The sequence below is a fragment of the Parasteatoda tepidariorum genome, chromosome 1, assembly GCF_982258835.1.
Source record: "Parasteatoda tepidariorum strain Cologne lab strain chromosome 1, Ptep-v5.0, whole genome shotgun sequence".
Lineage (NCBI taxonomy): Eukaryota > Metazoa > Arthropoda > Arachnida > Araneae > Theridiidae > Parasteatoda > Parasteatoda tepidariorum.
The window spans coordinates 120,900,878-120,917,771 of NC_141755.1; the positions used below are offsets into that span (position 1 = coordinate 120,900,878).

The 16,894-nt window shown below is 28.1% G+C and overlaps 1 protein-coding gene across 7 annotated transcripts in view; it reads left to right on the plus strand.

The window, feature by feature from the left end:
- LOC147816826 (mitochondrial potassium channel ATP-binding subunit-like) overlaps positions 1-16,894 on the plus strand; it is a 63,274-nt gene that overhangs the window by 1,895 nt on the left and 44,485 nt on the right. For 3 of the 7 annotated variants that reach the window (XM_087151592.1, XM_087151576.1, XM_087151589.1), the window contains 2 exons: positions 1,867-2,037; positions 6,299-6,355. The gene's annotated coding sequence lies outside the window, so the exon portion shown is untranslated. Of the gene's footprint in view, positions 1-1,866; positions 2,038-6,298; positions 6,356-10,296; positions 10,388-16,894 lie in introns of those variants that run through there. The other 4 variants (XR_015429159.1, XM_087151584.1, XM_087151598.1 and 1 more) reach the window with 3 other exon arrangements.

Genomic DNA, 16,894 nt, shown 5'->3' on the forward strand with positions numbered 1-16,894 from the left:
TTTGAGTGCTTAAAAAGTACTTAAAAGGTACTTATTTTGTGTTGAAAAATATGGCTAAGCACCCTATTATTACAGTTTGATCTCCTTTTAAAAAAAAAAATTATTTACAGTCTTTTCTTTCCCCCTGATTCTAGTTAGTAACAAAAGCCTTGTATTTGAAGGCAATACTGTTTAATATAGCATCTGCATCTTATTTACAACTCAATTTCTTTCTTATTAAAAAAAAATTATAAATTTTCTGCACTGTCTAAAATTTCTTAAAATATGAAGATACCATATTTTTGTAAATATTACTTGTTACATATTCAGCTTATATTTTTGACTAATTGTCCCTGATTGATTATTAAGATCACGTACAAAACCTAAAACTAATAAAATACGAGCATTCTCATTAACCTGTAACATTGCCTGCGACCTACCTCAATCATGAAAAAGTGCACATCCTTCATATAAATCTTTATCTCTTGTCATTCAAAACCTGTTTCACAGCAGCTTTGAAATTCACAGTAGCTTTGGAAACAGCTCTCCTTGCGATCTTGTAGACTGCTAATATCGACCCCCACCTTAATTAAAATGCTATTATTTAGAATACCTAATTTAAAATAATTTTAGGTTTTAATAACAATTTGTTTAGTTTTAATTGTTTAGTACACAATTTTTTATTTCATTAATTAGCTATTATATTAAGTTATTTAAAATAATTTTTATATTTTAATAAAAAAAACAATTTAAAGTGGGGTTCGTACTGGCAACTAAAAGCTGCTTTGGCACTTTTTACTGAGATGAGAGAGGGGGGAGGAACTTAGTTTTGTAAAAATCAATTAAGGAAAGTTGCTTTAACCTTTCAACTGTCATGGCCCAAAATAATCTCAGACACAGCAGTGTTCCAAATTGTCACGACCGAGTATTACTCAGAGTAATATTTTTTTATTTTACTGCATCATATTGTTATACCGGAATATATGTTGTGAGAAGTTTATTTTGGCTTTATCTCTTTGTTTAACCCGATTCTATCTGGGGAAAGTTAATTTATAACAATAGATGGCTGCACTTTACTGAAGGTTTCAAAGGTTTAAGTTCAAAGGTTTTATTTTCTTCTTTTTTTTTCTGTAAAATGGCATCTAGTTCTTTGAATCGTTATAGAGATGATTTGTATTTGCATGTAATTCAAAGTATTAATTTTTAACTACTAAGTATATTTGATTTTGTACTAAACATTTAATTTTTGCAATGAAAAAAAAGTTTGATAATTTATGTACCCAAATCATTAAAATAACTTATAAGTTAAAAGGTTGAAGAAAAGTTGTGTGAAACTGCTGATGTATTAGATTGTGTAGTTGATTAATTGAGCTGCAAGTTCTGAAATTGTTTATTCTTTATTTTTCACCCTGATATCATGAATTACTCCTTACATGAATAAAACTTTTGGTCTCAATGTATTCCTTAAATCAGTATGTATTAATATTTGTTTGAATTGCCTTTTTGATTTGCAGTCTCTTTTACTGCTTAAAATAACTAACAGAAAACCAGTTTATTTGTTTTAGTGAAAGTTAAGAAATTCCCGATTTCAACCAACAACTAGTTTTAAAGGGACCAATTTAGCAAAGTTGTGTCTATTTAGAAGCAACACAACTTTGCATAGCTTGACAGTTTGCTTAGCTAGAAGTTGCTAGAAGCTGGCTTGAAGTTGCTGTTGCTAGAAGCAAAAGTTTGAAGTGGTACCTACGAAAATTAAAATAATGGGCAGTTTTTCACAAAATATCTATTTTATTAATTAAAAAAAATAAAGATTGTTTATTGTTTACAGCTGTATTACTTTGCTGAATATTGTTTACAGCTGTATTACTTTGTTTAAATTTTATTCAGGGAACTTTATGAAAGAAAGGAGAAAGTCATGGCTGACAGTGAAGTGGTCCTGAATACACCAGGTGGTCATTTAGCAAATGTAAATAATAGTGGTTCAAAAATTTTTACATATCGGAGGGCACCTGAAAATGATCCCTGCAATCAACTAGTTGTTACTGATTAACAAGTAAGGTAATTTATCCTTGCTTCTTCTATTGTCTCTTTTTAATGAGTTTCCAATGTCAGTTTAAACACATAGCTAAAAAATTTTTAATAATAGCTTTTTATTGCGTTAAAAAGTTTTTTTTCCTGCGGATTTATTTTAAAATATTTAGAAGGTAACGCCGTGAAAGGTCTTTAAAAAAATGGTGGATTGTTTGTTCAGACCTCTAAAATCTGTTTCAAACTAACATTAAGGCTGCATTTTTAAAAGCTCATTCACAATGTTTTTTTTTTTTTTTCGCTAATAACAATTTTTTTACTATTTTTTAAATTTTTTTAAAATTGCTGCTGTGAGTATGCAACAGCTATTCTTGACTGTTAGGTTAAGTTTGATCTATCTTTTGCCAGCTCCATCTATGCTTATTCTGAATATAAAAGAAAGCATCAATATTGAGAAAAGCCACAGTTTTGGGAAAATGAAAAGTATTTATGCTCTAATTTTTTAATATTTAAATACTTCAATGCTGCATTCCCTTAGCTCATAAAATTTGCAAAATATGAGAGTATGGCATTTGTTTGGATAATTTTTATCTGGGCGGGAAAATGACGCTAAATTGGCAATTTTTAAAAAGTATGCCAACTTTTAAAATATTTTAAGTTATTTGTCTGTTCTAGAGCCTTTTTAATTTTTCAAGTGTGAGACACTTAAAGTTTGACTTTTTTGTTTTGTTTTATTTGGGGGGGGGGGGGGAGTTTTAAAAAAAACCATTTGCCAGTTAAAAAATGATTGCTTGACTAGCTGACCATTGTGGTCAATATACTGTAACAGAATGGTATACTAATTTAGTTTGGTGTTTTTTTCCTGTGTTGCTCTCATAAAATAACATACTTATTCATGATTGTGAATGTTATATATTCTCTTTAGTTAATAATATTAATTCACTTTAATAACTTTTTTTTTTGATTAATATTTAATATAATGATCTAGAGTAAATGTTAAATTTTTTATAATTATGAAATTTTGCTTTATATAATGCTAAATTTCATTGCCTCATTTGCAGTTTTTATTATTAGTTTATAAAATGTGCCTATGTAGTTTATTAAATTTATTTTATTCAATAAATGAATAAGTGTTAGATGGTGTATTTTTAATTTTTATTTATCTATTTTTGATTTAATAGATGCATGTGAGTGAATCTGAAAATATGTACATACTCATGAAATCTTTTTGTTATTAGGCCAGTGACTATTTTTCTACTATTGCCATAATTTTCTTTTTTTAATAATAACAATGAAGATTTGATGTATTTATCTATCTAGCATTTTCTTTGGTATTAGGTTGAGTTAATAATAACTTCTGCATAGAAAATTGAAAGTGCATACTAATAGAGGTGAATTCTGTCAAAAGGGTATACTTGAACCTTTTTCAAAATCCAATAAATTAAAAATTATGTCTTTTAATAGTTTTAATATATCTATTTTATTATTCTTTCCCACTAATGTCATCCAATTATATTTTCTATAACTTTTTATTTAAAATTTTTCAGTAGTATTGTTGAATTTGTAAAAATATCTCTTAAACTTTGAGAATATAATCTACAAGGAATGCCTACAAAGATAGATGAATGAAGGCATTAAGCTAGTAAAAGAAACATGAAAACAAAATAACAAGCAACCTTAAAAAGCAACACCAATTACCCACTCAGCACTTATGATAGTCTTTGATTAAGAGTCATGGTGGCTCAGGGGGTGGAGTGTTCGCCTCCCAATCAGATAACCGTATTCGAATCTCAGCAACAGCTGGTCAATGCGAATTCTGCACCCGGCTCGCACCAACCATAGTGCCCACATAAAATATCCTCAGTGGTAGCCAGATCATGTGTTAGAGTCCCTTTCCCGTCAGGTTAACCATGGGAGGTTTTATGGCTTTCCTGCCCATGTAACGCAAATGCGGGTTAGTTTCATCTAAAAGTCCTCCACGAAGGCAAATTTCTCCCAATCCTGGTCCCCTTGTCTTCTGAATTGGGTTCAAAATTACAATGATACTTAGTTGAATATTAGTAACAGTAAACCTAAAAATTGGGTTGGCTATTCGTCAACAGTTATAAATTTAAAATAAAATCTTTGATTAAGTTACTATAATGGGTCTGTGTGTACCTCTTTTTGGTTTGATTGAGGCACTGATGCCACACCTCTTTCCTTGTGTTGGATAAAATTGGGACAGATCCTTTGCTTACCAAAATCTTTGTAAATGAACTGCCATTTTTAATTCTGAATCTTCTCATAGGCAGTCGTTCAACAGCATCAGTCACTAATGCTTTATATTAATGATTGTCACATATGCTTTATATATAATGGTATGCCACACAAGTTTATTGCCAAATCGAATTTCCTTTGTCATTATATTCCTAGCCTGGTTTATTTCCCTTCCTGTAAACATTTAAACCAATTAAAAACAATTTTTCTATTATTAGACATCATTTTCGTGCACCTGGACCAACATTGCATTATCTACATTTTCTGAGGCTGTTAACCAATAAATGTTTTCATATTTATTCACTGTTAATTTCAATTTTATGTTAGATTTCTCGAACAAGCAGGTCAACCACTCTAGGCTAATCTAATCTTTGCTTTTAGCCATTCCCCACGGATATAATCCTGCATCTTAAGTTATGTTGCTTTACTTTATTTCTAAACCATCCACCAAACCATTTAGACTCAACCTGTATTAAAAAAACATACTAAGCAGGGTTGGGTTTTTGACGTCAAAAAGTGGTTTTTGACATGACAAGGGTATAATACTGGTTTAAACCGTCAAAAATGTCGAAAACTGAAGTTTGCCAAGAAAATATATAAATTTCAAAACTACCAACAGTTGCCATGCATTATATTGAAATTTAATTATACTATAGGTAATCAGCAGGTTTTAAAATATTTTTTAATTAAAATTAAGGTAAAATAACAGATTTAAAATCTCAGAAATTTATATTCAAATGCATGTGCAGAAAAATTTTGCACAAAAATTGTTTAAATATTTATATTTAAAAAAAAAAAATTTCTTTTTGATACTTAAGAAAATTAAAAGTTCATTACTATGCATTTTTGACATATAAGGAACATATAACTAATATTTATAAGGAACTTACAAGTTATGTTGTATAAATACAAACTTGATACAAGTGTATAAAAAAAAATTTTAATGTTATACCGAATATCTTTATTATCCAGTATGTTAATTTGAATTTAAAAGTAGTTATATTTATGAATAATGATAAATATAATTCATATTGTTTATTATATTTATTTATAATTATTACACTTATCATTTTAAAACAATTTTTATCTCTTAATTTTTTTTTCTCCACTTGTATTAATACAAATAATGCATATCTTGAAAGCAAGAAGTAATTATTCAACAGCTGAATATTTAGATATTCAACAAAACTATATCGTATTCAGCAAAATGAAATTCAGAAGTATTTGGATAAGCTAAATTTTCAGCATAGTAAATGAATAGGCTGAATATACTGTAAATCGACACTAACTACTCTATGTATTTAACAGAAAGCACTTAAATTTGTATTTTCTTATGTTAAAAAGATTATTAAGAAGATTTAAAAGAATATTAAAAAGATTTTTCTTTAAAAGAAGATGTCTAATGTACAAAACTGCTAATGTTTATCTTTAAAAATGTCTAATTTTTAGTATAATCTATACTATACACTAAATTTGGTTATAAATAAATTTCTTAATAATATCACTGCAGATTTTCAATAACACATGAAAATGAATATACATAATATTACAAAAGATGTGAGTTTTCAAAAGTACAAGATTTTGGTTACTATTCAAAATATAAGTGTTTCTTCAAAATTTAAAATTTATTTTTTCTACAACATATTTAGAAACACTATCCTTTAAAAAATATCTAAATTTTATGTATTAATTAAATTTCACATATGAATATAGGTTTTCGACATTTTTGACAGTGAGGTTTTTGACGTGACGGTTTAAACCATGGTTTAAACTGTCAAAAACTGTCACATGTCAAAAACCTGCCAACCCTGATACTAAGAAACCATGTTGTGAATAATTAATGTGTGTATAATTATAAATTGAAATTAGTACATTTTATCAGAATTTCCATAATTTAAATTGAAGTTAATTTGAATTATTTATGTTTTAATGCCATGAGAACATTAATGTTGTAAAAGAATAAATTTTTTATTTTTCCCCCTAAATATGCATGTTTAACATTAAAAAAAATTTTAAAAATTAAATTATTTTTTAGAATGAAAATCCACCTCATGCATTTTGTAAAATCAACAGAAATTTAAATAAAGGAGTGGTAAGTATCCTTTTTTTTCTCCAATGGTGTGAAATACTATATGATATACGTTAACTACTACTTTTAATAAGTTATTACTTTTTAGTGACTTGTGATTGAAATTATCTTCATAACTTTACCTTTCAGAATATTTGCTTTCTTGGCCCTAAAGCATACTTGTCATCTTTTTATTTAGTTTATTTCTCTTTTTTTCCCTTCCTTTTTAACATAATTTATAAGATCCTTTTTTTTTTTTTTTTTTTTTTTTTTGTTACCTTGCCAGGATTGCGACTCCATGTTGAAAATAAGGAAAACCTGGAAAATACAGGGAATTTAAAAATCATCTAAATTAATGGGAAAAATGCAGTTTTTTTTTTTTTTTTTTTTTTTTTTACAAACTCGGAATTTTGTTTCTTATTTTCGTCTTTTGAAAAATTTCAACCACTCAAAAGTGATCTGTGAGATATTTAAGGATGATATTTTAGCTATACTAAACTATTTAAATTACTTATAGCATTATTTAAGTATGTTCATCTGTTCTTTTTTTTTTCTTCTTAAGTTTTTTAGCAATTACTACTAGTGTAATAGCCCAAAATAGCTCACACAAAAGCACAGTAATTGTTGTGTTGCTTCTTAATATATTGTGTATAATATGTACACAGAAAACACAGGGAATTTTGTTTTTCCTTCCAGATTTGAGTGTTAACCCTGCTTGCTCAGTTAGCGCAACGTATAGCTGTGATGTTGGTACTCAGCACAATTTATAGCTGATTTTAAACAATATGCATGTTATAAAACTGAAACATTCAATTAGTTCTATATTTATATTATTTTTCATATGTTTTCTCCTTCTATGCTGTTTTTGGATAGAAAGAGACCATTATAATAGTAAATACCATTTTCAAATGCTCATTATATTTTTAAGAAATTTGACCTAACAAGTAGAGATTTTTTTTTCTTCTGAATTCATGAAAGTATTTGTTTAAATAATTTATGTTTAAAAATAAAACGCTATTTACAAATAAAATGTTTCAACTGTACAAAATATGTAGAGATGAAATTCTTTGATCGTTTTGCAGATTGCTTTGGTTTGTTGATTAAATTTTAGTTCTTAATTAAATTCTTATTTTGCAGTTAATTGAAACTTAATTAAACATTTTGATGAAATGTCTTATCTATATTTTTGTTTAAAAATATCAATATTACAATTAAAATAGTTAAGATCTTATGCTTTAAAATCAATGAATATTTTTTTCAGTTAAGTATTTTCATCAATATGTTTTAAAGATCCAGTTTATTTTTAAATGGAGAAAAGTATAACTGTTTTGTGTGAAATCACTCAGAATTTTTCTTAAGTTATCTTACAGACTGCTCTGAAGTATGGTATTTTGCTAAAAGTTACAGGGAACTGGGATAAGATTCAGATTTCAAATCAGCCTGAAAAAGAAGTTATTGACCGAGAAAAATTTAAGACTTAGATTTTTTTTTTTTTTTTTTGAAGTATGACTTAATTTTGGATTTTGATTTATTTTTGGTAAAGATCTGAAATTTTTCGAAAGGTTTGAAGGTGATTAGCCATAAACAGTCTTATGTTTGAAATTCTATAAAATATTAAGAATTATTTAAACCCAAGAGAGTGATTTGAAGATGTTTTATGCATGTTTTTCATAATGATGCATAATGCTATCATAGAATGTGTAACGGATAATGATTTTATATCGATAATGATACATATAACTTTAAATGTTTAATACTTTAAAGATTTTGTTGGCATTGTTTCTTTTCTTTTTTTTATCTGCAGTTATTATTCTCGAGTGTTTTTTTAACTAACACATCGTATAGCCGTGTGCATTATTTTTTAGAATTGTGCATTTGGATAATGAGAATATTTTCTCTGAAGTTAAATATGAATTCTGTATTAGGTCTTTTAAGATGGTAAACAATTTATTATTTTTACCTATAAAATATGTGTTAAATAATACTTTCATAAACTGTAACACAAAATACAAAATTTTTATTGCACATTTATTTAATAGCATGTGAGTTCATAAATTGTTCACTCTACTATTTTTTATGTGTGATCTGTTTTTAATACTTTCTAACATTTTTAATTTGTTAAAAGGCAATCCAAATACAGCTTTTGATTTTTAAAAAATGAGCTATAATCTGGAAGATTCTGTATATTTTACAGTTTGCTGCTCTTTCTTAATAAATTAATCACAGCTTTTAGTCAATTCACAATTGCTTGAATTTATCTCTGTTCATTTGTTTGTGCAACATCGCTTTTTAGATTGAAACAGTTTTTATAGGTGTTATAAATAATAACAAACATATCAAAATATGGAGTACCATGGAAACAATAACGTCATCCCAAGTAACAAGTTTTTTCTTTACAAACATTTTTGAAATGCATGTTTTTAAAACATGTTTGTAAAACATATTTTTTACTAAAATTGTAGATACAGTAGAGAACCGTTTATCTGGTATCCAGATAACTGGGGGGAAATTTGCTAGGTTATCCCACCATTTTAAACTAGAACAATAATGAAAAAAAGTGGAAATTTGACTCATCCTTGAAGTTGAGTAGAGGAAAATGTGGGGAAGGGGGAAATTTTTCTCCCTGTTTGCCCAGAGAAATGTCATTTCTTCTGTGACCTTGAAGATCTTTAGATCAAGAGGGGGCAGGGAAGTGAGGAACGTTTTATTTTCTCAGAATCGTTCTTCTGATAAGCTGCTGTCAATCAAACTCAGAGGAGTGGTATGCTGATTTCGTTTTCTCTTTGAATTAGGTGGGGGTGGGGAAAATGCATTGCACATGCATATCAGTGAACAGAAGATGAAAGAGAAATAAAAAGTAAAAATTTATTTATCTACTTAGGATAGATTAACAAAACAATATTTTTCTTTTGAATACATTCTGATTCTTTAGAAGTGTGGTATCATTTGCAAGTTTTTCTTGTTGTGGAATCACATCTGCTTTCATTAAAAATCGTGTTTTTATAAAAAAATAAATAAAAGGAGAATTGTTTATTAATTTAAGCATACGATTATTTTCTGAAGCAGATTGCAGTTTTCTTTTTCTGATTCCACTACATTTGAGTTTTTTCTTTCTTTTCAGGATAAATTTCGTACTCAATAAATTAATTCTTTTTATTCATAAATTTTATCATTAGGTTATTTTTTAAATTCCTCTGATCTTATTGATCTTGCCTTGTTCCAGGTTTTAATATTTATGTTAGTGCCTTTTTTAACTATCGTTTCGTTTTAATAATTTTCAAATGTTGTTTTTATTTAGATTATAAGTTTTCCTTTTATTTTTGTCCCCCCCCCTGTATTATTAGGTATGAAATATATTGCGTTTTTTAATCATTGATTTTGTTTATATTAGTTAATTTAGGAATTTTAATTATTTAAAAATAATAAATATGAGAATTTTGTATTTCTTGAACTTGTTTTTCTTGTCTAAACTTGCAAATTTTTTTATTATTTGAAATTTTTTTTTCTTTTTAACTTAAGGACAGCTTTTATTTTTTCTCTTACTTTAAAATGTGTTACACTTTTTCCTTGTCTTTGGATTCGATAAAACATCGATTAACGACACTTTTTGATCTATCCAGAAAACCGGGAAATTCAGATATCCTGAATAGCGATAGTTACGAACATCGCGGATAATTTAGTTCTCTACTGTAGTAGTTATTATTTAGGTTATTGAGACAGAGATTTTTTATTATTGAAAATCTCTTTTGATTTAGACTAAAAATATGATTTTTTATATTTAAATGCTTAAACATATATGGCATTAATATATAAAAGTACTTTTGAAGTATTGAAGATTTGATGCTAAGAGGCATTTTTTCTCTTTTGAGTTTAGATTTCTTTCAATAAACTAACTCTCATATTTGTGTGTAGATATTATTTCGTAAAGTGTAATTTTTTATCCTTAAACTAATACAAAATAATACAATTCTTTTTTTTTTTAATTGCTTGGTTCAGGCAACCATTTATGCTATAAAAAATCCATGAATCGGCCAGATCTGTAGTGTTATAAACCTGGTAAGTTTTCATTTATAGTTAGTATTTTATTGCCACACTAGTAGAATTCACCAAACAGAACTTGCACATGGCTGTTTAAAATGAATCAGATCAGTTCTGTGAATAAGATGTTTTTTTTTTTTTTTGCAGATTATAAAACTGAAGTGAGGTTTTTCATTCAACATAATTTATGTGTTCCAGTGCATTTTGTTTAAGTATAATTATAATATCAAAAAAAGTTTTTTAATCTTCTGTATTAAATAAAGTTTATTTAGCAATATTATTTTAATCAAAACATTTATCATGGTTTTATATGATAATCATGAGAGCTCATAAGTTGCAATTGATTTATGACTAGAGCAATCAGTTTCATAACTTCTAATTTTATTCCATTTTTTTTCATCTACATGACTCACTATTTTCAATCATGTACCATTTTACACCATTTTTAAACTGAACATTATGATTCATTGCATTTCCATAAAATTTTGTCAACTTTCTTAAAATTTCTGCCTAGTGAACTGTTTCGCATGCACAAAATAATACATTGCAAGTTTTATCACACATTTTAATGAAAATCTATCTCAAGGAAGAGAGATTCATCAAATATGACTTGATATCCTGAAGGGTCATCATCAGGATATCAAATGTATCACTATGTGAATCATCAGGATATCAAATTATTTGATTATTTGTTTAACTTAAAAAAAAAAAATTCGTATTGTTCTCCTAGCTCTAAAAACTAGAAACAGGACTTTTGAATTTCCACAAATGTGCAGAATTCCACTGCAGACTTTTTGCAAATCAAAATCGTATAATCGGACAAAATGTTGAAACTTTTGTTAAATCACGTTAACAAGAGGTGCACATACGTGTGATTCTTCCTGCAATTCTACCCTTTTGATTCGTAGAATTTTTGTTAGATAAATAAATGCTAAAAGGGGTTTTATCTATATTTTGATTGATTAAATAACATAAAGGTTATAGGTTCGATTTTAGTCAGTCTTTCAAGAAGACGATCTCGTGCAATCAACTTACGTCGGTAACGCCTTGGTCTGCGGGGATAGGCCAGTTTCTGTTGGTCGTTCTTGTGTTGATCACGACGTCCTCGGTTATCTGTTTAAAGTGTATTTAACTTCTGTTGAAGCCGATTATTTTATATTTATTCTTTCTTTTCATTACTCATTTATCACTCTATGAGAGTATGTCTACCAGCATAATATATTTTTAAAATAAATTTATTGCCATAGAGACTTTGTTTTCTTATTTGTTTTGTTGACAAACAGATACAGTGATATTCTGTGGCAATCTCAGATGTCAATTTTCACAATTTTGAATATTTTACTACTAATATCGCAGAAACTGCTAATATCGCCATTCTTATTCGTGTCATTTTAATATCAAACATACATTTTCATATTTATTTTGTGGCACCAGGCATGGTGCGTAGTCGCCAAAGGAATCAGCTGGATGACGTACACTCGATAACCTTAAATAATAGTTCAATTAATTAGAGTTTTTAATTACCTTTTACAGAATTAAATAGAGTAATTATTTAAAAAATAGTATGAGCCACTCGCTATTGAATTTATTTAAATTGGTTTTGGCAAAAGCTCATTTTTAAGAAATATTTCGGCCATATTAAATAAATTTTTAGGTTTTTTCCAAACTGAGACAACATTGATTCTGTATGATGAAATGGTGTCTCTTGTTTAAGCATTGCTAGGGCGTTTTTAAAGAGTTCTGCTTTTCTTAGTTTGAATGGAAAGGACTAAAATCTTTGGATGTAGAAAACGCAGAAATTTGCCAAAATTCAAATTTAATAAATGTTGGACTAGATATCACAAATACGATGACATCCTTATCTTCTTCAGGAAAAAATTCTACGTATTTAGGTGCCAGGTCTATGGCATGTGCAAAAAAGTTATTAAAACCATTGCTGTACCATCTTAACTGTACCAAGTTACTGTACCATCTTAAAATGTTGCATCCTGTAATGAGAATGGAAGACACTTTTATTAAGTCAATAAGATATCTGGCAACAGTAACTCCAATCATTATAAATCCAGAAGAGGCATCTTTGTTACGTGGAGAACCAGAAGGTTATTCTTCTGACTCAAATGAATATGCACCAATTGATGTGTTTTGGAACTATTTTGTGACTTGTGATTTGATGTGTTTTTGTGTGTACTTGGAATATTTTGTGAAGAAAGATAATTTGGGAAACATCAAATATCCTCTTATAACAAAGCTTTTTAAAGCTCTTTTGTGCATACCACATGGGAATGCCGATCCAATATCAAGATTCATATTCATGAGCTTTTGAAACCCAATATCATGGCTCATAATGACCCATATCAAACATCTATTTTTGCATTTAAAGCTGATTTGAAAACTACGCAGTGCGATTCATATTAACAAAATCTAAAAATTACATGCATCATGGTTCATATTTGCGCCATATAAAAATTCAATATTGCAAGTAGTATTTCCACAGTTTTAAAATCCAATAGCTTGATTCATATTGAACAATTTTAAAATCCAATATCGCAATTCCACTGAGAAGTAATTTTTTTCTTGAATTAGTTACTATAAAGGTGTAATATTTTCCATTAGTATTTCATTTAATTATTAATGTCAGTTAAAAAAAATTATTATGTTAAATATGTAGCATGTATGGCATATAAATTAATATCTAGATGTCACTTTTGTGCACAGAAAATTTTCAGGGTCTTCGTGTCACAATCACCTTTCTTACTCTCTTCTTCATGTTGGATGTACTAAAATTCAGAAATTTCTGATACCGGCCAATGGCCAACTGTAACGTCTTTAACAGTAATGCATTTTTAAAAATTTTATATGATTGGAAAAACTTTTGATAACGTAAGGCATTTCTTTTAAACTGTGTTCAAATGGGTCAAGGAGACCAGGGAAAACCTGGAATTATCAGGCAATTTTTTACAAAGACCTGGAATATTCCTATATAATGCCTAGAAAATAACCAATATTAAAATTGTCAGTAACAGTAATCAGTTATTGAGATTCAAGTTAAATAATTCTTACATCTATTACAATTATTTGTTGTAAAAGTTTCAGTCAAACAGAAATGTTCCCTTTGTTCATTTAATAATAATCTTTTACATAGAAAATCTAATATTTCACATTATAAATAAAAGAATCAAAGTTTTCTGATGAACGTAGGGCTCAATTTTCATTTGAATTTACTAGGGAATTTTTTTTCCTGAAATTTAGTGGGAACCCTGTTTAAGCATTCTCAAAATATGAACAACATTACAAAATTTATTTTTAAAAATTTTAAAAAAAAATTAAGTATGAAATAAAGTAATTTTTGGAATTTTACAAAATACAAAAAATAATCCCATGTTTATTTTAAAATATTATAACAAAACACACACGGGGTGCATTGTAGAAGAAAAGAGCAATCTGGTGTCTACTGACTGACAATTTTTTAGTGTTATATTTTATCACCCTGTAACTGATTAGCAACCGTTATTCCGCTACACTATTTCATTTACTGTAGCATTTTTTTTAAGTAATTTGTTGAACCATTTCTGAGTTTTTCTTGCAATTAAAATCTGTATAGTTATCCTAATATAGATCATACATGAGCATAGTGATTGTGTATTCCCTCTTAATATATTGTTTATAATATGTAGCAGGGAATTTTTTGTTCAGATTTGAGTGGCAATCCTTAATCGGTCTTTATTAGTTTTCTGTAGATTTTTAAAATATGTTGAAAATAAACGTAACTAAGCTTAAAATCCATAATGATAAATTGGTATTGAAAACATTTTTCTTTTAATTGTATGTCTTAAAATTCTTAACAATAATTTGAACAATATTCAATAATTTAAACCAGTGATTCCCAAAGTGGTCTATATCGACCCCCAGGATTTGATGACAACCTGCAAGGGGTCCATGTCGAGTAAAAAATAATTGGGGGTCAACAATAGTGGATCTCATATGCGCAGGTAGTGACTTTTAATTTTGCCATTTCATGAACGGAATAATCAACATACAGTGATAGTACTTAATTACTTACATTATATTACCTTATAATATAAAAGCATATATCTATCTACATTCTACATAATTTATAAAAGTAGCTATGAAGTAAAAATTTTATGAAAATTTAAGTTATTAGGATTATTTTTTGATGTATGAAACTCAATTATTATAAACTAACAGTTGCCTGCAGCTCTGCCTGCGTATGTATTTATTTTCTCTGCATGTAAGATTTTATTTTGTAACAAAAAAGTATATTTCTGTGGTAAATTGTAGTCTAACCTGTGTTAACTCTTTAGCTAGCTAGACTGCTAACTTTATCTACGCACAAGATCATGGAGATTTGCTGCCTACTTTTTACATGAAAACGTAATAAACAGACCGACAATACCCTACTACAGTTTTGTATACAAACTTATTTCCACAAGCATATTGTTGTATTATAATATTTGTAGCGGAGTATGGGTTATATAGTGGAATTATTTTATTCCATTTATATATTTAATTAGATTGAGTTTAATTAATAAATGTATAAAATAACATGTTTTTTTCCACAATATACTTCACTACAGCTAGAAATTTAAATATTTACTGTGAGTAGCACTGTACCAGCTATCAAAAATACATTACAAAATTAAGTTGATGAATTTACAAAAAAATGAATATCAGGAAAGCCAAAATGGAAAAACATGGCAAGGGGTCTGCGAAACAAAAAGGTTCAGGAACCTCCAGTTTAAACAATATTTCACTATTATAAAATAATCCTTTTTTCTTGAATAATATCTAATTTCATGCTTGAAGTTCCTTTCCCATCAGTACAAAGACCAAGGATTTTAATTCAACTATGCCATAATTTTATAGGTTTAGTTTATACTGTTGTCTAAATATCTCATTTATCCTAACGTCTAATTTTGACGTATCTTATTTATGTCATCTAAGAAATTGATTAAATCCGATAATGATTTGGATATGTTTGTATAAGGAAAAGTAACTGAATATAAAATTTAAAGACTCATTACTTTAAAAAAAAATAAATTTCTAGTGAAGGCAAATGAATGATCATGTTGTATTTTCCCTCTCGCTTTCTGATTATACTATTACGCTTGCCCAACAGGGAGATACACAGCTGCCACTTACGTATGTGCAAATAGAATTTAGTTTTGGTGTCTCATTGAAATATGTTTGATCAATATTCAGGTAATCATCTCTATGTACAAAAAAAATATCGTAAGAGCTACCACCTACTCCAACGCCGCTATTTTGTGTTTTAACTTAATGTTGCATTTTGCTTTGCTACCCAAAAACTGTAACACTTAGAAACTTAAATTACTAAGGCATGTAGAAGACTGTTCAGGAATTATGATGGTATAAAAAAATTTACATTCTATTATTTGTTCAAGAATTATTAACTGTTAAACTTGTTGTAAAAAATACCATACAGGCCTCTCTACAATCCTTAAGAATTCAACTACTGAGTTGAAATTTGGCATGCTGAAAGGGCCACATTTGTATATGAACTTAACACAGAGTTTTTTTTTCTAAAATTCCAATTTGATTAAAAGGCATTGCAATTTTAAGTGCCTTTTTTGAAAATTCTTTCTCTACTTCTCCCCATGTTTTTGTTGTTGATTTACCTTAAATTATACTGTGTTACCTAACATCTATAAGACTTAGAAACTTAAAATTACAAAAGTGTGAAGAATAGTACACAAAATGTTCTAAAGAATTAGGTATATATGATTCGATTGTTAGTTTAAGAATTATGAACTGTTAAACTTGTAGTAAAAAAAAAGACATGTTCGTTAATCTACTATCTGTAAAACGTAACTACAGAGGTAAAATTTAATTAGCTAGTTGTACCATTTTATACTTTGATTTATTCTCAGCCTTTTTAAAAATTCGCATACTTAAGTCCGTTTTTTTTCAGCTTATTTTTCTTTAAATATCGACTATTTATCCATTATTATAAAAAAAAATTATTTAAAAATTCTTGCTAGAGTCAAATCAATCTGACGTAGCAAAAGAAAAAAAGAGTTTGTGTGTTGCCCATGACAAGTAAATGAATTGCAAAAATACTATATCGCGATACATCTCTGTATCGCGATGCAAAACTGGCGAAGCATCACGTTATATAATTTCTTATATCTCCTAGTCATGGCAGGATACGACTCTTTTAAAGCTCTTGCTTGATTTTCATAGCACTTTCTTTACTTGTAAGTTCTGGAAATCTTTCTAATGCTACCTTTGAGAGTCGTGGTGGCTCAGGGGATAGAGCATTTGCCTACCAGTAAGTTAAATCAGGTTTTAATCCCAGCAACCACTGGTTGATATTCACTCTGCTCTCTTCTCAAACCGACCCCTAAGCTTACATAACATATCCTCAGTGCTTATAAAATAAATAGTATGCTGGTTATAAAAAAATAATACTACCTTTGAACTGCTAAATCAGATTTAGACCAGCTTAGAGCTTTCTTTTCTTTGCATGTAGCGTATTTGAAATAT